This window comes from Leuresthes tenuis, unplaced genomic scaffold (genome assembly GCF_036924035.1).
Source record: "Leuresthes tenuis unplaced genomic scaffold, fLeuTen1.0.hap1 SCAF_3, whole genome shotgun sequence".
Taxonomy (NCBI): Eukaryota; Metazoa; Chordata; class Actinopteri; order Atheriniformes; family Atherinopsidae; genus Leuresthes; species Leuresthes tenuis.
Genome location: NW_027325357.1, coordinates 21590051 through 21615474, shown reverse-complemented (window position 1 = coordinate 21615474; position 25424 = coordinate 21590051). Strand labels below are relative to the sequence as shown.

Below are 25424 nucleotides of genomic sequence, written 5' to 3'. Positions count from 1 at the left end.
TTCTGATAAAGTCTAAATCAAATTGTGCAGTGCATTAAAAAGGTTATGTCTGTTTTTAAACAACTTTTGCCGGACATAAACAAAAAATGTATTTTCTCCACCATTTTGTAAGTTTAAGCTCTATAAAATATGATTGTGTCACATCATTCAAGATATGAACCTTCAAGATAGTTATATTCTTTAAAAAAATAAGGACAACTGGCAAATTATGTGTGTAATTAGCTATGTTCAAGTCTCAAAGGCTCCAGCTCCTCTCACTCCTGCAGCTCTAAAGAGGATCAAGTGAATACACAAAATAAATGCATGTAAGATGTGTCAGAAACATTGTGTCTCAATGCCCATGTTTTTTTAAAAGGCTTTTTAATCAGGAGTCAGCCTGTACATTGTTAAATGTAAGCAACTTCACTTAAAACCCTATTTTGATAAAGCATGTACATTACCACAAAAGGACAAAGAAAAAGATTAACCAAACAAATGCACATTTAACAGAATAAATATCAAACAGCAGCGCCAAGAACAAACAGTCAAAAAGTGAGAATTCAATTACATTCTTCATTAAGACTCAAAGACATACTGCAAGTGAGAAAGAAATGGCAAAGATTTGGTGTCATTAACATTGTGTGTTGTAGCTATGGTTGTTATTTGGTCAAGCAGCACTGAGAAACTTTATTTTAGTGGTGAAGGTAAAGGTCTACAGTGAAAAAAAGTAAATATACAGAAGATTTTCTATATTGGCTGATTGTGCATACATTTGCACGGTGACAGACACCTCGTGTAATTTAGAGAGCTAAATGTTGATATTTTTTTTTCACTCAAGGTTACAGAAAATTAAAGCAATGCACTTTGAAAAATGTTCAGATTAATTAAAATAAAAAAATTCTAAATTATTCTTCCTCTCTTTGAAAGTATTCATAGTGAAATACTGTGGTTTTTAAATGAAGCAATGTTGTACAAGACAACAGATCTGGTTAAAATCAAGAGGCTCTGTCCGGTGTCTGTCTCACGGAAAAAGTATTCTTGTGTTTGCTATTAAAGACATCCAAAAGGAAATTAGAAAATAAATGCTCTTATTTCTTAATAAAGCCTTAGTGTTACATTAATATAAAATGAAAGCAACTGCAAAAAGTACACATATAAAACAACAAAAATACCACAGATGTACCGTCAGTGCCCTCTACTGGCATTAAACAGCACTGGCATCCAAACAACATTAACGACCAAATAACAAACCATTAAACACAAAGCGTCCACTTAAGAATCAGTGATTAGTGTGCGATGACAGTTCTTCTTCACAAAGATAAGTCATGAACATGCAGACGGGCAGACTGCTGACTCTAAAACACAAAGCTCTCATTACAGTCAGCAGTGCTGCCAGTCGTTCCCACCCTCAGTCCCCTTCCCTCTGTACGGTGGGGGGAATGTGGGTGACTCTCCTGTGACTGGTTCCTGGTTCCTGTAGCTGTTCATCACCTGACTCCTCAGGCTTCTTGGGCTCCACCTGGAGGTAGGCCCGGACACGGTGGTGCTGGGCCACGGGACCACTGTAGTCAATAACACGACACTCGTAGGTGCCCTCGTCTGATGTTTTGATGCTGGAGAGACGAAGTTTGTGGGAGATGTTGCTACCAGCCACTTTTACCACCTAGTGAGGACAAAGGCAATGTATTCTAAACTAAAGCTCTTTTAGACATCACATACAGTAAAGTGGTGTTTGAAAGGCTGAGGGCACTTCAAAATATTTTATATTCATAATAATGACAAAGACAGTCTCATGAAGGTCTTTCACACTCGTGATATAAGCAAGTCATAATGAAAAGAAGCTTGTCTTATTGATAATGACTTTATGCCAGATGAGAGTTGATGCTACTCACACTAATTTTGGTGGCATCTTTGGACATCTCCCCGAGGGTTACAACCTGCACAGAAACATGAATAAAGTAGTTGAGGTGGCCTTTTTCTTTGAAAATCGTAATTGCAAAAAATGTCTTACTGGAGCAACATTGATAAATTAGTCTGATGTTTGCAGAAGCTTTAATTAAAACAGGATTCCCTACTTTTCTTCTGTTTTGTTGTTGCCACTTTCTCTTCTGTTCAGCCTTACATGTATGTGTGTGCACACTTATGTCTACATGTTTAAATGTGTGTGTGTACAAGCACACATTCCACCACTAAGAATGTAAGTCTCTGAGTAGGAGAGAGTGTGTGTGATTGGGTATGCAGAAGCACAGAGGTATTCTTTTGGGCATAGGTATGAATTATACATGGAGCAAGGAGAGAGTTTGAAAATCTATTTCTTTTTCAGCACCAATTATAGTGTCTAGAGGCTCAACAGGGGAGCCTGAGCTCCCCCATGATGAGAGAGAGTCAACCTGTTCCCCCAGTGCTGGCAAATGCAAATCAGCAATTATACATTAATTTCCAAGCCAGAGGGTTTCTGCCATTGCTAATGCCACATTTCATTCCCACTGATATACGGTCAAATTTAGGCTCAGTCCAAGCAGTTGACAGAAGGGTCCACACTCTTGGAAGCGGTGTGTATTTAGCTGCAATGACCACAGCTTGAAAATAGACAACAGGTGTTATGACTTCCAATAGCAGGCAGAATTTTAGTTTATACAGAATCAAAGCAAATTTAGCTAAAAATTCAGTTTTGCACGATGTCAAGCACTAAACTGTGATTCGTAACTACTGTGGAGACTAATCTGGGTTTGGTAGTCACTCTATAAGAAAATGCAACAGGCTTTTTGAAACATAGGATAGTATTTAGATAAAATAGAACAGTCAAGACTAAGAAATAATATATATTTCCATAAATGCTTTAACATAATTTTGTGGGTTAATTTCAATTTATAGTACAAATGAAAAAGGTTGAAGTTATTTTTTGCTTTTTAGCTGGTTATTCAAACTATTGTTTTTATTTTAAGCCCTTAAAATGACTAACCAGGTGAACTGAAAAAGTGCTACCCCTGGTTGGAAATGCCCACATAAATCTACAACATTCAAGCAAAGGAAAAAATGGAAACCTGTTTTACTTTGAAGCTTACGTTATTAGTGATATCGGCAGACTTCTCCTCCCAGTCTCTGTGGTTCTTAATGTACCACCACTGGATCTCGAGGGAGTAGGAAGGGGAGCCCGCCCCACGGAAGGAGCAGGCCATCTCTACATCCTCACCACTGTGGGTTGTGATGTCATGTGGGACCTCTGTAAAAAGAGCTGCAAGAGAAAGAAAGAGACTAAGATATCGAATAAAAGCTGAAGAAAAGGGACAAGCTGAAGGCCTTCCAAAAAAACCCAAAACCTTTCATGATTTCTGTTTCCCAGAGAGCTCTGACATTTCACATGTGACATTGTTGCATCACACTTCAGCGAGCGTAACACTGGGGGAAAAGACACATCGTAAGTAAACGCATAAATGAGAAATTCAGAATGATCCAGAGAAACCAGGGGAATGCTTACAGAGAGGAGGTGGAGCTTTTTGCTAACTGGTGCATGAACAACAACCTTGTACTGTATGTCGAAAACACGAAGGAGATGATGATCAACTTCAGAAAGAAACAGCCCATGCATACCCCAGTCTTCATCAATTGAACTGCTGTGGAAGTTGCACAGAACACAGAATTCCTTTGGGTTCATGTGGCTGACAGCCTGTCCTGTTTCCCTCACACCTCCTCTCTGGTGAAAAAGGCTCGCTTCAACCCATCCATCCTCACCACATTCTACAGAGACACAATAGAGTATGTGTTGAACAGCATTTCTCTGGTATGATAACTTCCACATCTCAGACAGAAAGGCCTTAAGGAACTGGGTGAGGATAGAAAGATATTGGGGTCACAATGCCACCCATTGAGGGCCTAGGCCAAAAAACGCAGACTAGCTAAAGCGACCAGTGTTCCGAAAGACCCCACTCACGGCTGTAACAGACTGTTCTCCCTCTTTTTGTTGGGCAAGATATAGAACTGCCTGCTTAGCAGCTCTGTCAGCTTTAGTAACAGCTTCAACACAGCTGCGATCAGACTGCTAAACAAAACTTTGATTAATGTGTTCCTCATCCATGACTTGGCAGCTGCTATGGAAATGTGCAATTATCATTGATCTCATGTATGTCCAATAACAGCATTGAGTGTACATTTACTCTCCCCTTTTGATGTGCAATAATTCTCCTTTTATACCTTTACAATTAATTATTTTTTCAGGAATTCATTTATTCATTGGTCTCTACCTCTATAGTGTTTGTTTTCATCTGTGTATAGTGGCTAAAGATCTCTGCCGTGCTGTGGCTGTCTGTGCTTTTCACCTTTTTTTGGGACTGCATACCCCAAATCCCCCACTCTGGGTGGACTGAGAGCAATGCGGACGACACCTCCATGCAAGCATAAACAGGCTCTTAGACTTCTTCTATGGAAAATAGTAAGGTGTTTGCTAAATTGTTGGACACTTTATAGATACTACTGTAGCCCTCTCCATCTGAAAAACATATCACTTTGGCATGTTTGAAGAAATATATACAAAGGTTTGGGATAAGATTAAGAAAGAACGTGTGCAGAAATCACATAAAAGAACATGTAAATGTAATGTAAGGATTTTATGAACTAAGCCATGAGCATTGATTTGGAGATTTCTAAATCTTTACAAACACAACAGAGAAGAACAGAAAAGTGAGCTGCAGCTCACAGAACTAATTAGCTTTGTAAAGACACTATAATTCTGTTGTCACTAAAATCTCAGTCCCACACATATCAGATAACCCACCTACACAGAACATCACATTTGACTCGTAATGTTGATGTAATATGAATAATAAATTTTAAATCTTACACCTATAAAAAATTGCAATAAAACTTTCACGCACACGACTGAACTCAAACAACACTCAGAGATAACATGAATGCAAAATCTGTGCTGTGTTACATACAAATCAATATAAACAAGAGCTGAAGTTACAAACCATGGCATGTAATCTGTTATTATTTGTTCATTGAACTCCTGGCAGTGTTCAAACAGTACTGGGCACTTTAATTACGACTAATATACGGTACTCTAACGAACATGGAATGCATATAAAACAGAGGTGATATGTATTGACAACACTCCTATCCAGTAAGTCTTTGTCTCACTCTTGCTTAGTCTATAATGGGTTAGCAGACTGGACCCACAGAAGCTCAGACAACTCAGAAGTGGGTTAAAAAATATTGAATTTGTTGTCAACTCAATGTTGAGGACTGTGGAGTGTTGGGAGATGAGCTGAAGTTAATGGTTGATCTTAAGGCTTATATAGTTAGGATAGACAGATTATCTGAAGAGCAATCATCAAGGTCCAATATCCCTTCCTTTCATAACAAGAACTCTGTCCAGTTTAAAGAATAATCAGACTCATGAGAGACAAGGCAAAACTCAGAGAGACTTAACTCATGATAGGCTGGGGACAGGCAGGCTCAGAAATCCAGTGACAAAAACAGGTCAAAAGCACAGAAGAAGTTCCAGATTACAGAAACTGAAGGCTGGAAATGCACAGCTATGGAAAACTCAAACATCTTAGAAAGACCACGAGTCTCACTAATTGCATTGATTTCACAGGAGCATTTTCAATAATTTATTAATGGAAAAATAATGTAGAGGGGAGTTGGCATTTTCATTTATCTACAACAGATGTTCTTTCTTTTAATAGTTTACATTTTAGCATCTCTGAGCCCTTTTGAAAACATACATGTAAACTATGATATACAATGTAAGTTTTTGGTCATCAGGCAAAATGAATATTCAGTCTCCTTTAACTAGCTAAGTAGTTAAAGGAGTAGTAAACACCTTTAGGCTCTTTAGCCGTTTAGTGGCCCACTATACCATACCACCAACAAAGTAACTATCTCTCTGCTGTTTTGTGCAGGCCAGATAGTGTTCAAAGGTTTTATAGCTACAAACAGCTGCCTCCTGTGGCTAAAACATGTTTGATAAGTGCAATATGAATGGAAATTTAAAATGAGAAACCAGTTAATTTGTTAATTTTTGATATATCTTAAGGATCTGGACAATCAGGTAATATTTCACAAATACAAAACCCCATAATCAACAGACAAAGTGAGCAAAGATAGAGGTATACCACTGCATGTGCACTTTATATCCTCTCTGCTTTATGAAAAGAGGATCCAGATGTTGAACAGGAAGCTTGAAAAAAATAAGGGAGCATCTGAGAATAGGGTAGAAGATTTTGGTGTCATTTGACTGACTTGGCCTTGAAGAACCATACCATTGGTGCACTGCTCTTTACAGCCTCATTTATCAGGATGTGACATTACGTAGGGTTGGGGCATTTCAGGGGTCCAGGCAGATAAAGGAAGAGGGAAGGGAGGAGCAGTAAGAAAAAGACAGAGAAGGGCAGAGGTGAGCTAAGGTGAGTGTGTTGAAAAGGAAGAGTTGGGAAAGACAGATTGAAAAGTGATAGAGGAGCAGAAAAGGTTCGATAGACACTCACATTCACACACAGTGACAAGATAGATACAGAACCTTTAAAAATAACTGTGGTTGAAGTACCACAATACTTTGGTGGCCAATCAATCTAATTAAGCACATCTTTTTACTATAGTAAAGCAAACACCTTCACTAACACTTATATGAGGGAAGACACAATAGCTAGCCAGTGCAAACTATGGTGACTTAAATCATGAATAAAAAATCTCCTCTGTCAAACAATCATCAACGATGGCTGTAAAGTTGAATGGTAGAACTTTAGGTAAATACTTTACTCAGTTGCCATATTGTTCAAAATATAAATATGCAGATTATTAGCAGGTATAACAAGGGTAAAATGGTTTATTTTATTTATTTTTTTGGTCATACGGGGTTCTGTGGTTCCAGAGTTTTCATCAACAACACTAATGGGAAACATATTCCTACATACATATACCTAGATATAAAATAAGTTTAATGACCAGATTTAATGATCAGATAAATGACCGTTTTTGATAGAATTAGAGAGACTGCACATAAATTAAAGTTTTATCAGAGTTGCCAGCCCTTTGCTCTGGGAGGTGGCAATGAGCAAATGACTTGCGCTAAAGAATATACAACCTTTACAGATTGTCCCATAAATCTATGAATACATAGAAATAGCGAATCATGCTATCATAGGCTACTTTCAGACTGCATGTCAATTGTGGGCCAAATGTGACTCAGGTCAGATTTTTTCACTACAGTGTGAGCAGCACAAGTCACCAAAATCCAATTGTTTCAATTTCAATTTGAGCTTCTTCAGAATATGTTCATAAGTCGGATACAGATCGTTTTTTTTTTTTCTTTTTTTAAGGATATGGTACAAGAACGTTGGTGATCAACATGCAGCAAATAGCAGAGGGTCGGGTGAAGTAACTTCTGCCACCTCTATATGGGGTGCATGTTCTACCAGGTCAGTTACGGAGGCAGCCCAGGTAGGCCAAGATGTACAAACTGACGTTGTGTAAGCAGAATATCATACATGTTTCCTTACAGTTTTCAAACAGAGATCTTAGTGTCAGTTTCTCAACTACAGAACTTCCCTCCCTGCTATTCATCTATGCATTTTATGTAATCTGTTCCTCCAATAAATGATAAGTTGATCTGTGACTGTGTTGAAAACGTTCCAAGCTTATAGTTAAAATGGCATACTAGGTTGTGCTCTGTTGCCTTAAAACAGTTACACTGCAAGTGCTCATGTGTTTTATTCTAATGTGAAATTAGTGAGGGTGTGATGCAGTAAGGGTGGCCGGGTTAATCTGATTCCCCTCTCTGATGTTTAAGCCATCTTTACATAAGAAATACTTTTATTGCTTACTATTAGGAACAAATGACTATTTGCAGCAGTGCATAACTTAATATGAACTTCAGCAATTCTCAGAGGCATAAGAGAGTGTATGTGCAGAGGCTGATCTACAGATAGCCCTAGCTCAGTGTGAGTCCTGTTGACAACAGCAGCAACATTCAGTTTTTCAGTTGTGTTGGCTCACCAGCAAACACTAAATGTTGGGGATTTATGGATTGTAGTGGTTGATGAGGACCCAAATGCAGATGACCAACCGGAGGTGGAAGGATGTTGAACTCAAGACTTTATTCAAACAAACAAAAAGTGCAGTCAAGCATAAACTAAACTAAGGAGAAGACAAAAGTTCAAACTATCCAGAAGATAATCAGGAGATAGGAAACAGACAACCACAACAAAATGACGAGGACTGAGACAAACAAAGGAGCCTATATACTTTGGGGAACTAATGAGTCAGTGACTACAGCTGTGACCGATTGTCAATGAACAGATGAATTTGGAGCTGAGGACAAATAACACTAAAGAGGTTCACCAAACTAACAACATTTCCATCAAAGTTTAGAGGTTAAAAAATTTGCACTGCAAGCTTTATAAAGGTAAGCTTTCTTACAAGACTGATTTATTAAAGTGTACAGGTGTGTGTCCAAGCTTTTGGATGTCCTATAACAACATCTCACAACTACTATATATCATCCTCATTTAATCATGGCAGTGAACGCACAGCACAAGTCATGCTCATCCACACTGTGTTAATGTAGTTGAGGGATTAACTCTGTTTAATTAAGTTATTGCAGTTACAAAACTGTTGCAAGTTACATTGACAGATCAAGGCCTATGAACACACCTGGACAATTTTGATCTCTAATTAAAGACACAACCTGGAGTCCAAAATGTTTATGCGTTTTTTCTCCAGCTAAACAATAAACTAGCTGACTAAATTAAAGTCCACAAAAAAAAGTCACATTTCACGTTGTAAGCCTTGGTCTGTTTTCCTGATTACTTAACATGTTCAAGTGTTGAGCTCTTCTCTATTATGCAAATGCCCCTGAGAGTGAAAATCAGGATGCATTTCATTCAAACTTAAGTCTACCTCTCCAGTCTTTCTTTATCCGCATCTTACCATATGAATCCTTATAGAGATGCTGGCAGATGAAAGACCAGGGGGAATACTTTCTGTCGGTTTGCTGAGGGTAATGTTTAAAAGGCTTCAGGCTAGAGCACATTCTCTTACATCTGAAACTGACGTGATAGTATGTAATATTGTAAGACAAGATGCTGAGATTAAAGTGAAAAGTATTTACATAAAACATAAGATCTTAGTTCAGGCTAAAGTAAGAACCTGCAGCTCAGTCTCAAAGGAAAGAGTGAAATAGTCACGTAAAGGAAATCTGTTTGTGCAGATGAAGATGTAAATTGGATTTTCTTTCTTACTTTTTTTTTTTTTTTTGGAGCCACTCAGCACATCTTTTTCAATAGTATGTTGTTTTCAATTGTATACGGTGAATTGGACTGGGAATTGGATTTTGCGTTCTGTGCGTGCTCCAGATTTTTTCCCGGGGTCGTGACCCGGAAGTCGACGGCGACAACTACAGTAATATCATCACAAACGAAATGTAGAGGGACGTAGCTTCATCTTGCTCTTCATTCACCATCTTTCTCGAATACCTGAGTTTGTTGTTGTTGGTGGTGGTGAAGAGGTCAACTAACTGTGGCTCTATTAGTGATAGTTGAAATGGGTACAGCGCCACCTATCACACTGAGGTATGACATGCTTTGTGTCAATAATTCAATTTATTCACTGCCATATATACTTGGATAATTGCCCTTCCCCAAATAAGGAGCATAGTCTAACTATAGCTATAATTGAATTAATCTCATCATGTAGATCCACTGACTGTGATGCAATACATCATTACAGAGTCCATTTTAATGTCAGCCACAGTGTTTTTCTAACTGTAACTATTTCATTTTTGATACTTAACCGTAACCAATTACTTTGTAACAACTTAACAGCAAGTGAAAAGACAAGGACATAGCGATTGAATGCAAAAACAACAATACAAAGTAAAGTTTTTTGAAGGCATTAGTGGTCAGGATAGAACTCTTGAAGTCTTGACTCTCTCATTTATCGGTTGGGTGAGTAGTACCATCCTCCAATCCTTTGAACCATCAAACACAGACGTTTTTGGCTATTAGATGTGATGCAACAGTCAAGACAGCACTATTTAACTAAATGTTGTGATACTGTGTTACTCTATGGCCTTATTTTCGTATTTCCAGTAACACAAAAACAGTGAAAATTGTGTCTGTGTATAAAAATAAAAAGATCAAATTGACAACCATTCGACATTTTCCCTGTGAGACTGGATTGTAACACAAGATCTACTGGACACCAGCAAACTATATAACTGTGTCTGAAGCTCAACATTACATTCGGTCAAACTACTTAAAATTCACATTTCACAAGCACTTCTTACACTTTTATGTGGTAAAAAAAATAAAGACACTAGAAAAAAAAATGAGAGCAGAAAATTTTACAGAAATGACTGATTTTCATTTCAGACTGTCAGATGTTACAGTAAAGTGGTAGTTTTGATGTCCCTACAGCTCTGTGTGTATCAAAAAGACACAAACTGTGAGTGCATCTCCACTAATTTCCTCTGATTTAGCTGCAGAGTGGGATGTCTCCTCTAGGACGATTATCATGTAGTGTTAACTATTCTTTTGTTGTTAGTCTAGACAGTAATCACAGCTGGTGTAACGATTTACCATCTTTTAATGTTCCAAGTCTTTTATTTCAATGATTACCTTTCAGAAGATTGTTAAGCAAGCAAATCAGAACAAAGCAAGTCAAGGAGATTTAGAAGAGAGATTCTTAATAAAAATCTAACCCGACTCAATCTTTGAAAAACACAGCTCAAAGATATTTTATGTATACTCATGTATTCTACATGAAAAGAAAATGAGCTCTTTGTGTCCTCAAATTTAAAAAGACATTGTCTCTGGTTCCAGCCCCCCTGCGACCCGACCGACGGATTAAGCGGGTATAAAAAAACTGATGGATGGATTGTCTCTGGTTTGTTGCCAATGCCTCTGATTTCTCTAACAATATTAATGTCATGATATGATTTGAAAAGCACTCTGTAAAAGGAGTATATTTCTATTATGGCATAGAGTGGCACTATTTAACTTGATCGCAGACCTACCCCTTGGTATTACTTTTACTTTATAGTGTATAATCTTTTTTTTTTAGGGAATATGGAGAACATATTTCCTCGTATAGCCATCCAAATGACCCTTGTATGATAGCTGAAGGTCTAGATGACCATTTCTCCTTAATATACAACAGAATAGGGCAACTTTACCTCAGCAAAAAAGAAGTGTAGGGCCAATTAGGGGAAGTGGGATTGGGCCAAGTCGCAGGTGCCTGATGGAGTGTACACAGGGTCTGACAAAGCTTTTAACAATGTAATTTCCATATAAATCTTAAGCCGATTTGTGTCTAAATGGCAGGGTAGCGACAACTAAAATGCTGCCAGCATGTAGGTATGTCAAGTATGTGACGTTTTAGAAAGTAATGAACTGTCACACAAATAACTGATGAGTGATTCAATGGTCTACTGCTGATTAGCAGCAATAGCACCTTTTCCCTTTTTTGGGAAATTTCCCTTTTTAATAATTGGCTAAATCAAAATATGCCCACAGCAGCGCTGTTTTGTTTGATTAAATCCATAACACTAATGCCAATGGAGGTGTACTGAAAAGCATTCAGTTGAGTATCAAAAGTTAAGTGCCTCAAGCTAAGCAGTTGTGGCCAATAAAACACAGGAGAGAATGAGGTGGAAATAGTGAAGAACATTTCTATTGGTTTCATCAAGCTTCATGTATACAAGTGAAACAATGATGTTTGTGATTAGGCAAATTTGTAATAACTGACAGAAAAGGACCACCTTTCAACTATGAAACCATAGAGTCGAAGACAGAAATGAGCAATTCTTTTGAGAATTTTAATCAAAAGCCCAGTGTTTTGAAAATTGGTTATGCCATGTTTGTCACTTTAAATTAAAACCTTAAACTTAGGCGTAACACAGCAATAAAGGTGAGCTTATCATAAAAAAAGTATTTTTCAAACTTACAGTATAATCCAGTAGTGCTACTGAATAAAAATTACTGATGCAAAATTTAGCTCCACATTTAAAACCAGTGTGTGAAGTCTAGGTCGAGTCAAGGAGAGAGCTACACAGGGAGTCTTCACACACTCTCAGCAGTCCAGAGCTACAATTGAACAGGCTTATGGCTGCAAGGTAATTCCTTCTCATTTTCCCTGTCAGCCAGTAAGACCCTGATTCTGCAAACGCAAGATTTTTCTCAATTTTCCACCTTTCTTTGAGTTGTTTAAATCCTTTCTTAGCTGTTTCTGTCTATTGCTGTCTCTCTCTAGCTCACCAACGTCTTAAATCTTTCTCTCTTGTTGAGAATGCATTTTACTTTTCTTGATGCCTTTTTTATTGCACTTTCATTCTTACTTTCTACCTATTAGAAGGCCCTTCTGTCTCTTTTTTCCCTCTCAAGTCTCTTCTATATTCTCTTTTCTTCTTCCTTTAATTCAGTTCCCCTCCTTTCTTACCTCTTTCTCTGACTAACTCGCTGAGTGGGCAGTCTGTGTGTTTGGGCTCTCTAGTGTCTGGCATAAAGAAACTCTTCCAATGCTCACTGAGTAGCCGAATACATCTCCTGGAGCTTTGCCCACTGGCTCTAGCAGATGTTCAGGATCCAGGGAGACTTACCCTGTGTGGGAGTCTTGCTGTGCATGGTGCCCTGTGGCTTGAATTCAGTATTCTGGGAGTGTGAATAAATGTAGCTTTTTTGATTTGTAATGTATGTTAAGTGCATTCCGTGATTTTTTTCTGACACAAATCATCGCACCGCTTCCGTGAATTTCTGTTGCCTATTTTGCATAAGTAACACATTCTGTGCTGGGAGGGAAAAGATAGAAAATAAAAACAGGTCTTCAGATTTTGCCTGCAACTCTCTGTTTTTCATCACAGAAAAGAACACTTGTGAATCATACATAAATTTTGCTCAATTTTTTATTATTTTTTTTGTGAAAGGCAAACAACATCATTGCCAGTGTTAGGAGTGAAAGATGAAATAAACTTAGAAACACAGAAAAGAGATATGAGACAACAATTTTATGAAATTAGTCTACATACTATGTAACAAAGCCACAGCGTAATCCAGAAAATTTCAAGGAATGCCGCACTCTGTGCAGTAAAGACAGAAACCGATATTATTATGGTAATCTGCTGGTAATCATGCAAACCCGCTTTGTCTGGAGCCTATCCCAACGGTCATCGAGCGAGAGGCGGGGTACACCCTGGACAGGTCACCAGTCCATCACAGGGCCACACAGAGACAAACGAGACAAACAACCACACACTTACTCCTAAGGACAATTTTAGAGTCACCGATTAACCTATCATGCATATTTTTGGACAGTGGGAGGAAGCCGGAGTACACGGAGAGAACCCACACATACAGGGGGAGAGCATGCAAACTCCACACAGAAAGGCCCCAGGTGGGGATGGACCTGGAACCCTCTTGCTGTGAGGCGACAGTACTAACCACCACACCACCGTGCAGCCATGCGTATTTTGACACACATTTTCTTTTTTTTTTAAATCAGATAAAAAAACACATTTTGTGGTTTCCCAAAGCAATAGTGTGGTTGACAATGACCATAGCCCAAAGAAAAAAGAAAAATGACCAGGTCTCTGAAGACTTTTAGAGATGTTGAACAGAAAGTACGTTGTCCTGTGCATGTACCTAAACAGGTGAGACATTTCTTTGGGAATACCAGAAAACAGTGATATTGATTCATTCTTTTTGATTGTTCATGTTATTAGCTGTTTTTTTTTTTTTGTTTTTTTTACAGGTGTCTGCATCACAGTATCTATAATAAAATGTTGCCATGGTAAACTAGTAGAAACCAAGGATATGCATACATTCACATTTCTCAGTCATATAAGAGTCTGGAGTCACTCCCACAGAAAATGTTGCCTTGTAGAACTGAGCAGGGATTTGAAAAACGATTTTTCAATTAATTTTTACAAACACTTTACACAACAAAACTAACCACTGTTTTTCAAATTTTAATTTTCTAATTTGTCCTTTTGTCTTTACCAAAACATTGTAAATAAAACCTCCCGAGAACGAGAGGCTTTAAAGTACATTTCTGACTATGCTTGTAAAGCCAAAGATCCACATACAGAAACAAATGTCCAAATCATTATCATAGGGTTAAACATATGGAACTACATTTGAAATAGCATGATTCTAAATGCTAAAAGATGACAAGAAGTTAAATTAAACCCGATATCACCCAGTAGGTTGTATAACAAGCTGTTTCTCTGCTTGTGAATTACAGCTCCATAGCTCCTGGTTCTTATCTGTCAAAGAGCTACATTAACACTTTTTATGAAACTGATGTACTGACACGGTCACCCTGTTGGAATTTATCTCCACGTCTTTAATGTTAAGCAAACCTTTTTGAATCAGAAGTTTTCACTACCTTTGCAGGCACTGAAGTAGAGAGGATAGAAACCACAACATTTATCAGTGCCATATTTCTAAATTAAGAAAATATTTTCTGGCATCTTGGATTCCACTGAACACAGTTGTGATGCGTTCCAGCTCAGATGTGGTTGCTGCTGTTGGATTTAGAGGATTCTAACCATGCATAATGCAGATGACACACTCCCCTGTATCATAATACTCCCAGTGTGACATGAAACCATGTAAGAGATTAAATGAAACTATGCTGCAGCCAAAATGGTCTGGTGGAATCCAGGGTTGCAATCCAAGGGTGCTGATATTGTTTTAAAATACGAAGGAAAAAAACAAGTCAGTGTAAAGTCTTTTTCTTTGAATAGTCAACATCAGTTTGCTTCACACTTTATCGACCTTACTTTTTCTTTTTGGAGGCATGACTCAGCAACACATTGTGTATATTGTTTATTAAAAAAAGAATGAGCATGACTGAGCATATTTTTGATAACCATCACAAATCTGATCACATTTATTTTTGATTTTGTAATCCGTTGACATTTCTTGCCATTGGAAATGCTTTAAGTGCAATGAGGTTATAGCAGTTACGTTGGACAGTGGATGTTTTTACCATGGTGTCACAATGGATGGGTGATGTGCGTGGTGGAGATTAGGACCTGGTTGCAGATGTATTTTAAAAGTAAAACTTGATTTATTTTACAAAAATGGAGTATGGACTGTTAAAAATGACATGACAAAACAAAATCTGACTATGAAAAATATGGTAAACGTGACATTGACAAACCTGACACCTGAAAGATGAACGAAAGTGACAATGATTATCTGGCTGGGTGCATGGGGGGAGCCTGGAAACTAAATACTGAAGGGAGGTGATTAGTGATGGAGTGCAGCTGAGGGGCAAAGCACAGGTGAAGTGAGTGAAGCTAATGACAGGGAAAGGGAAACCAAATGAAAACATGACAAAACTGATGACTAAACCAAGAACTAAAAACATAACAAAACCAATAGACGTGACACATGGTCATTCCTAAGCTGGCTTTTGTTACACACGCAAAAGATGCAAAACCCTTCAACTCTTTAACTGTAATTTAGTTTTGTTCAAACTTTGCACAGTAAATATTTCTGCAATCAAATTATAAGCATCACATGGCAGACAAAGTCATTATTTGTTTTTGCTTATTACACCCAGATATATTAATTGTTGCCCCAGAGGCATATATACTGGATTCTAACTTGAATGTTCCTTGCTGATTAAATGAGTCATAATCAGATATAGTGTAATGTCTTCCAGAATAACAGTTATCTCAATATTGTTAGCTGTGTTCATTAGCTAAAGTTACTCCCTCTGATCAGTGAGCTGGTGGTCATTTTGAAAACAACTCTATAATTAAATAGATAATTGTAACAGGTATCATATATCCCTCTTCTCCAGCTCCACCCTCTTGTTGTAGTATTGTTACCTCCGGCTCCAAGATGACCAAGACTGTGACCGCCAAATACCAAAGTAAAGACAGTTTACAAAGCAACAGGTGACGCCTTGGTGAGTTACACTCTGTGGTGATAATGATAACGGTCTTAGATGTGTGTTTGGCTTGCATGTGAGCTCATAAGCTGGATGTAGTCTGATGCTTTCCTAAAACTCGAATCCCCCAACAGGGATTGAAAATCCTTCTGACAGTTATCAAATTGCCTTTCCGTTTGCTTTGCAGGCCTCCCCCTTCAACCTTCCTGTGAAACATGAATTGTTGACAAACAGACTGTCTGCTGGTGTGTGCTGTGCGCACGTCAGGGCCTACATGTAACAAGCCTGCTCAGCAGACATCCAACTGTTTCCCGACTTTAATCACAGCGGCTTCTCCAGAAATCAATCCTGTAACCTTGGTAGAATGCTAAATCAACACAAAAGCTGACTCCATTGGCAAATTTTCAGAGCCTTGGCTGAAAAAAAGATGAAAAACATGTAGTTCTGAAGAGAATATTGACTTCCAGGGAAATCTTGAGCACACTGGCTCCCTCATTTATTATGCTACAGAGCTTGCAAAGAATGAGTTTGCTTGGCGTGGCCTTGTCTAAGTATGGATTTTCATAAAGGCAGTACTGTTAGAGTTATCTTCAAGCAGGGGTAAGGGACCTTCGTTTGAAGCTGCATGTACAGTACATGCATTTTTAAAATGGTCCTCTTTAGTATTCTTTACTTTATAGCTCAGAGAGCAATGATAGAAGTGAGACTACGAGAACAACGAATCAGCTTCTTGCTGTCCACCATAGACTCATTAAAGAAAATAATGAAAGAAACAATGCAGCAGACAGTATAAATATATTAACACATGGAAACAAATAGTACCACATCCAAAAGACCCCACTCCTTTATGTTAATGGAAAATAATTTCTCACTTCAGTCCCCAGGCAAAAAGGGAGGCATAGATCCACCCTGGGCACCATCAATCCTCTCCCTCTCTGCTGAGGAGAGAGCTTGAGCTGTTTAAGGATGACTAAATTACAGAGATCTTATTAGCATGGGTGAGAAGCAAGCATGGCACCCCTATCTTTCCTTGCTCATGCATGTGTGCCTGTGTGAAGCTTGAGCTGCGTGAGCTTTGCTTTTTCATTGTCAGCCCATTAAAGGATCAGGCTGATGTTATTCTGCACTCAACCTACTGTCTGCGCATCACATGAATAAACCAAAACAAAATGTGCATGTGCATCTCTCAACATTTCCCTCAAGCTCAATAACTCCTAATGAAGAAGTGAACCATAACTGTGAGACCACAAACATATATAGTGTTTCCACGATTTAATGGGTACAACAGATACAACAAATCCTTCTATAACAGGAGTTATCAGTGTATTTATTGAGTACATTTGAAGCCGTCCATTTAAATTTGGGGTATGCAGCACCAGAGCAGTATTTAAAGGAGAACGCATATTTAACAGCCTGAGAAAAGAATGGAGCTTTTTGGCTTCTAATCTGCACCCAGCCTGATTTCACCTCTCAAGTTGTTCATTATGCTTACATGCTCAACAAATACCACACCAAAACAACTAAAAGATAAATAATGGTAACCCTGGCAGCAGCATCGAGGACCAGAGGTACAACAGGCACAAGTAAGCTGAAGCAGGAGGCGGTAGCCTGCACATAAAAAGGGATGATGAGGTTATCAGACAGAAAAGAAAGAATTCCAAAGATAACTCAAACAGTTTATCTGGTTATCCATGAGAAGCAAACAAAAAATCCTTGATGAGGTACAAATGCAGCACTGACCAGCAGCCTGGTCTCACAAATATACATAAAATCAAAATCTAATTCAGAAAGCTCCACCATGTGCATATTTCAGCTAGAAATGTTTCACTGGCTACACTTAACATGCACTTAACAGTGCCAAGATGAGTATATAATGACGTGCTAATGTGGCTGACTAGAGTTATCACCCTAAAAGACATCATGTCTTTAAATGTGTCTTTTCGGGACAACATTTTTTAAAGAGATCGGCAACAGGCTTTGCGTGTTGAGACAACTCACCCAAGGACAACAATGGTTTTATGGCTGTTCTTAGTTAAACCCTAGGGCTGCTTTTATGTCTCAGTCTCTTCCTGCATAGCTGTATTTAGAATGAAGCCCTGGTAGGTGGAAGTATTATAGAAATCATCCTCTATGTTAAGTGCAAACATTTTTCACTTGAAAAGGTGCTTCCAAAGGGGACAGGTAGTAAAAAAGGGTTCATTAACTTAATGCCTCCACTGGAGTCACATCCACAGGGCACCAAAGAAATTATTCATTTTGAAACAAAAATGTTAATACCGAGACATAAAAATCCACTTTAACACCATAAATTCCACCAAGGTGAATGTAAATAACCTATGAACAGAACCACTCTGGGAGAAGGTATTTCACTAATTTGATGAATGGGTTTAATAATCCAGGAGGCCCAGAGGGAATGGTGGATGAAACAACAGGAAGCTGCCGCAATAAGGAGCCCTGCTGGTGATATTCGTCTTGATCTTAACAGGCTTTAATTCTGCATGCAACAAACTAATGAGATCTGCGAATGTGAGAAACATCACAATTAAGAAACATGTTTTAAGTACTCGAGAGCAGCTGTTTTCATTTATGTCACGAATAAGATATTATTTAGCTGTCAGAGTAAATAACAATCACAGATGAGTTAAATATCATATGACTGTCACTAAGAATTAATGTGCAGTGAGATTTTTGTGCGTTTTTTACAGCACAGTTCACGTACAAGTGACCGTTAGCGAAGAAAAACACTAATAAACACATATCTAATCTGGGAATTTACCAGGGAGTCAATAATACTGTATTTGGTTCAGAATCAGCAGAAGGGCATACAGACAGGAGTCTCCTTGGGGAAATAATCGTTCGCTGCAAAACCTTCAGCCAGAATTCAAGGTGGAAGGTAAAAATAATGAAATAAGAATGGAGCCCGGTAATCAAGCTAGCAGCTGTCTGCCTGTTACCACTGATACTTTGGGCCTGTGGAGTGAATTTTTCATAGCCCTTGGGACATGGGACTTAGAACCTATTTCTGCTTTTCCTCCCTGTATGTGGCAACATGATGTGGCACGTGTTGTTGACAATACATACAGGTGCTCAGACGCATTTTCAAGCTTGCACACTGTACTCCATCTGGACTACCCTGCGATGAAAGACGATAGGCTCAGTTCGACTATGTTGTCCTTGAGAAGTTTCATGTAATAGTGCTTGTGTTTTTCTTGAGTGGGATGAGTGAGTGCAGCAGCATTCAGCTTGGCACAATGGGCACCATCTGCAGAGTTTAAAAAAGCTGAGTTGAAGATCACACTATTTCTCACTTTAGTCTCAGTGGTATTGGAGGTTCAAGTATTATATAAACACAATTTAGTATTCATATACAATGTTTAATATACATTTTTTGAATACAATTTTCCTTTGGGATGAATAAATTATGTTTTAAATTTCAATGAACGTAATCTACATGAGTTTATACAACCAGGACCTCATGACTAATGTCAGCTGAGTCTCACATGCACATTTGTCCTCATGTCCAAAATGTAGTATTGTAGCAATCCATGGTTATAAAATGTAATAATGTAACATATACCTTGGCCAGCCTTTTCTATCGGGTAGCATTCATGTGACACGACGGGAATCAATGGCTGTGAATTGTAAAATGAGTAAGCCAAAAAGATTGTAGATTTTTGTAACTGTAACCATGTGCATCAGTTCTAACGTTAAGAATGTACTTTAAATCCAAACCTTAATCATCTGTGATTGAGAGCGCAGGAAAAACTTAAGTAATCCTGACTGGAAGAGAAGTTACAAAGTGCTAAGACTATAGAATACATGCCTTAAGAGCTAGCGATGCTTTGTTTGACGGTCCATGGATTAGAGCCTTCTGCCATCCTCTCCTTCTAACTTACATGTGTTTGTAACCATATGAACATAAGGGAGAAGTTGGAGGTGGACTTATTAATATATGAAACACATATGGAGAAGCATCATGTTGGCATGCTGACAAATCACTTAAGCTCCATCTGTGTAGGGAACAGAGTAACGGAAATATATCAAGTTTATGGGGACCTTTTCTCTTCGTTTTTAAGTGCTGTTCATTTCCTCTTAGACCAAATTATGCTTAAATATTCTCCCCTTTAGATTTAAAGAGCTTTTCTTTGGGCATAAAACAAAGTCTGCTTTGACCATGCAAGTTGAGAAAAGAAAAAGAAATGGCTTAAGAAGCTAAAGAGTTTTTTTAAACAGGTTTTTTTTTTTAACTAACAGAAAATCTTTTTTTCATTGTTTTTCTGGCATTAATGGCAGAATCAATAAACGACAAAAGCAATCAGTTTTGGCTGTCAGCCATCAGCCTAATTATCAAATGCAACATCGGTATAAGCACAAACCTTCACAATAGATGCATCCCTACCATTAAAGATTCAAAATATTTTATCCAAATGTGACCAACGTATTCTGAAAAACACAATTTTTGAATAAATTGCTTTTCATAGGAATGTTACCTCACTACCTCACATTAAACCGTCCCCTCAGATTTCTGCATCACCAGAAGAACCAACCATTCCTTCATGACACAGCATCTTAAATTTACTCGTGCCTCCAGTATACAGTTGAGGTGAGGTTGCTTTGTTTCAACAATCTTTCACTGTCCTTGTATTTCCCACCGGGCCTCCGCCAGCACCCTCTGCTGTGACAGCATGACTATATAATCTGTTGCCTCCTTGAGTTGCACTGTCAGAGTTCTGCTAAATTGAAGGCCAATGAAAACTGCCTGGGCTGGCCGTCCTCATTAAGAGGACACCAAGCAGAGGACTGGCAGAGGATCCCAGACACTTTGGAAGCTTAATGAATTGGTACACGCCCCCACACTGTGAAAGTGGTATCCTTACAATAGATAACACGGTGAACACTGCCAGAATGCTCTAAGATCGCAAGCAATTGTACTAGAATTGTGGGGCTCACAACAGATGATGAAACCACGTGTGGTATCACCATCACTTTGTTGTATGTTCACTTTGTGTTCTGTCCAAGGACAAAAAGTCACATAGGACCACACATGCACAAAGCTGCCTGCTCTGTCTTCACTGCTGAGACATGACTTCCATGCATATATGGCAGGGGAATCATAACCTTACACATGTGGCAAACAGTGAGTTGAAGCTTCTGATCCATCTTAGTGGAGCATTTGTCCTCAGAGAGAATGTCTCATTTTTTGGTCGCAGGTGATTCCATCAACACTTCAACTCAAGCGGAAATGGGGTACAGGGGCCAGATGCACTTATGTGAAACAAATGAGCCACGGCTGAATCTAACAAGCACTCTCCAGAACAGTGTATACAGCCCTTCTGCTCTGCATGAAGGCTCAGCTCTCCTCTGATTCTCCAATTTAACAAAAATCATGATTTAAAAGAAAATAAAAACCTCTTGAGCATTATGAAACGAGCTCAGTTGTGGAATTGTAAACAGTTACTTATGGATTCATGGTATAGCAAATCCGTATCTATTCTATATTGTTTTTTATGCAGCTATGCAATCTGTCCATCCATTTATTGTATAATGCTGTCAAGATCTTTTGTACTTAAGACTCAATTCCTACAAACCCACTGTACTCTGATTTGCAGGCCTCAGTGAAATCTAAATAAAAGTTACAAGAACAAAATGTAAACATGCAAAGTGACTCAGTCTTGTTTGTAGATGGCATCTTCTCAAATCTATACATAAAAGTCTGAGCCTGGACATGATCAATAATATGAGTGTGGATAGCACAACAATCTGCAGCATTAAAACTAATGATAGGATGTCTATTCTTTTTTAAACATAACAAACATTACCTAATGATTATTGGAAATCGTTAGGTAATGTTTAGTCTTTTAACCAGAAGCCATTTATAAAGAAAAATGAATGTACACTGGCAGTTCTGCTAATAGGTGTACATGTCAGGTATAGATATATTAACCATATTTATCATTAATATAATCAAATTTTATGCTGCAAATGACTATAGACCATCCCCCGGCACCAATGATTATTTGTACTGCATGCTGGAATATATTTACTTCCAATAAAACAACTTAAGATGATTTGATTTGGAGCTATATGTACATGGAGTACATATTACAAAAAGACAAAAGTGGTTTGATTTTAAAGGTATGTTATGCCTGGAGCAGATGAGCAAGCTTATAGTAGCTCATGAAATAGTAGAGATGAAATTCTCTGATGAGCTATAAGATCACCACAAAAATAGATAGGAAAATAGAACAGTGGGAATTGCAGTCAGAACTACAATAAGATGAAAAAATATGTGATTACTATAATTATAGGGATAGGGGTAATTACTATTTACTATAGGTTTCACAGACACTTTTTATGATTAGGGACTGTTATTCTTGTGAGGAAGCTCATAAGTGCTAAATGACACTGACTGACAAAGCAGGTTACCTAATATTTCACCAGGTCATATCGTGCCAAACAAAAGCAAACACAGTTAGGCATCATGAAGTCGATAGCTGAAGAAGTAGAATGTTAAATACCAACCCAAGGGAGGTACCAAACTATTGCAACGTTTCTGTTTACACAAGAGGTGGACAGCTGTTGACAGGAGATGCTGTCATAGATGACTCTTCAGCCTGACATGGACAGAACATTTCTTACATTAAATGTACTGGTAATGGCCATATTTCTAGAGTTTGTGTACTCGTCAATTACTCACCTAACATAACGTGTGTTTTTAGTGTCAAACATAAAAATAGCATCAAACAATACAAAACAATGTTAAGCTAAGATCACATACTCAAAGCTAAATTAGAATTTTACAATCAGTTCCGTGGGGTATAATTTTACATCCATTAATTCCAAATGGTGTCTTTAAATGATAGGCCCATATAGTCGAGAGTAATTCATTATTAATAAGTTTCGATTGGGTGCTAATGTTGCATGTTACTTCCTTTACTCCTCAGGTTCCCAGAAATCTATTGAATTAAGGCAAAAAGAAACCCAAAACAAAGTAAATTATATGAATTAATATATCATTAGAATTCTGGGAGTCCCATGGAAGACTGGAGGCTGAACGATTGTTTAAATTCCCTCCCAGATTAGGGATATTTATGTCAAAGTTTCTGTAAGCACAGCACTAAATTATTAGACATACAACTGTATCTATTTATTAACTAAAACAATAAGATCTCTGGTGTGGTTGTTTGAAATATCAAAGCTAGACCTTGTATGAGTTTTGTCTAAAATTGAACAAAAGATTAATCAACAGGCTCATGTTTTGGTGCAGGATCATGCGTATTAGTTGTCCAGCACAATGCTTGTGTTAAAATCAGGTAATGCCTCATAAACCTACAGAGACCACCATCAATCTGAATTACAGTGCAGATCGCATGATAACCATGACTGCACAGGCTGCACAAATTTTGTTCATAGTGATGTTATTACAGCTAAAACTGGTCTTATATTTCCTCTGATACTGAATATTTCTAAAGGGAACTTTTTTTGTACTGGAATTTAGGTCAAGGATACCTTTAGTTTCATTAGAGTTACAGCAGTTATTCATGATGCAAGATTTTATGCAGAAATAATCAAACACACAACAATCTTCTGGAGGCTTTAGTCAGCAGGTGTAGTTTGAATGTATGATTAAATAGTTTAATGTTTAAAAAATGTTTTAGCTGCATTTGAGTTTTTCACCATGAACAGGTTCTCTCGAGTCAAAATGCAGGCTATGAAAGGGTTGTAAGTGACTAAAAGTGATACCATATACTCACGTTGCACAATGTGCCACTAATGTGTGTAAAATCATTAAAGCATAATCTAAGTTGAAGATGGCAAGTTTTACTTAACCCCCAAACCGTCAGGTATTTTATTAATCATTTGAAGCTAAAAGGAGTCAACACCAAATCTTTGTGATAAAATGCATCAACTGTAAAAAAAAAAAAAAAAAATTTAAAAACACACAAAAAAACAATCACTATCAAATTAAGAGCAAGCGATGCTCTCTGAAACTCATCCCTCACTCTGATTTTAATGGGATAATGTGAATATCTTGACCTACCACTCACGCACAGAACAACTTACCATTTCCAGAGATGTGATTATCCACCTCTACGTATCCGTCTTTCAGAGCTGCGTTAAGTTGAATGTAAAGTCCTGCGTACTGTAAAATTCCTAATGTCACTCCAAATGCTCCCATTGCCTCAGTCGGTATCTCAAGCAGTTCTATAAAATTTTCACATTAAGTGAAACAACAATATGTCCCCACCGGCGATCAGTAGCTCTCGCAGCCATACATTTGGACGTGAAGAGAGACGCTGCTCCTCTTTCGCCTGCGCAGGAGGAGGTGATGCGGTCAGGCAAGCGGAGGGAGAAGCGGTGTGGATGCAGGTGCAGCTACTCAATTCAATAAGGCGGAGGGATCTCTAAGAGATGCTGGTGCTCAGTTCAATTCTGCGCTGATTTTTAAAGTCTCGTCTCTCCTCAGCAGCATCTATTTCAGATTGTGTCTCTCAGGTGATTTATTTATCCATTTTCATGTGAGCTTGTCTGGTCAATTTGCAGTTATTTATGTAAGGCATTGCATTACTTTTTAAGTCTCCATGTGCTTGCCAGAAAAAAAAATCCCTATTTAAAACTCAGGGTAAAGAAAAAGGCATATTGAATTTTGAGATGGATGAAAAAACAATGGATGTGCGGTCACTTCTTTGTGCAGAAACAAAAACCCTCAAAGCTAACATAATATTCACACTAATGCCCATTAAGTGCTCAGTAATTAAAAACTGCAATAATAAAGTTAAGTGTTTTAGAATGTGGTATAAATAATTGCTAATTTGAATTAATACTATCAGTTTCCTGGCAGTGATTACATTATTGGTGTTACACAAAACCCTTTTTTTGGAACAATACACTGAGGTCATTAGCGGAAGTGTCTTTAGCAGAAGCACATTTTGACAGTAGAGTTGTTTTTTTAATTTCTTTGAAATTGTGTGATATATTTTTTATATCAAAATGGACTGCTTTTAATTGTTGAACTGTTTATTTAATTGTTACACATTGGGAAAACCCTCTCCAAATGCAGCACTCTCCAAGAAATAATTTGCCACAGACAGTCCTTTGTCAATCTAACTGTGGCTTAACTTGTTGATTCACATCTCACTCTGGCCCGGAACCGTACATCCAAATACATACATATACATACGTACATATTCTGGCAATCTGTAAGGGGACTTGTGAGCATGAGTTGTTATTCAGACTGTTCTCTGTAATAGCTCAATGGGAATATGAATTAAATATTCTCTCTGCAACTGAAAATGTCATAATAGGAACGTTGTCTTATTTTGAGTAAGGTCAACGGCCAGAATATTGGTGTACACATCTAAACATAATGTACCAAGGGTGGCCTCATAAACCTGCAAACCTACTGGTCTGCTGCAGCTTTTCTGTGTGGGTTTTACACGCTCCCTCTGTGTTTCAATGCGTTTTCTCTGAGCGCTTTCACTCCACACTTCAAAGGCATGCAGTTTGGGTTAATTGGGCATTCTGAGTTTGCTTGTCTCTTTAGGTTA

General features: G+C 38.0%; 1 pseudogene; it reads right to left on the bottom strand.

Annotated features, from left to right (window-relative positions):
* Positions 1-349: 349 nt before the first annotated feature.
* LOC140303687 (V-set and transmembrane domain-containing protein 2-like protein) lies at positions 350-24205 on the bottom strand (annotated as a pseudogene).
* Between the last annotated feature and the right edge of the window lie 1219 nt (positions 24206-25424).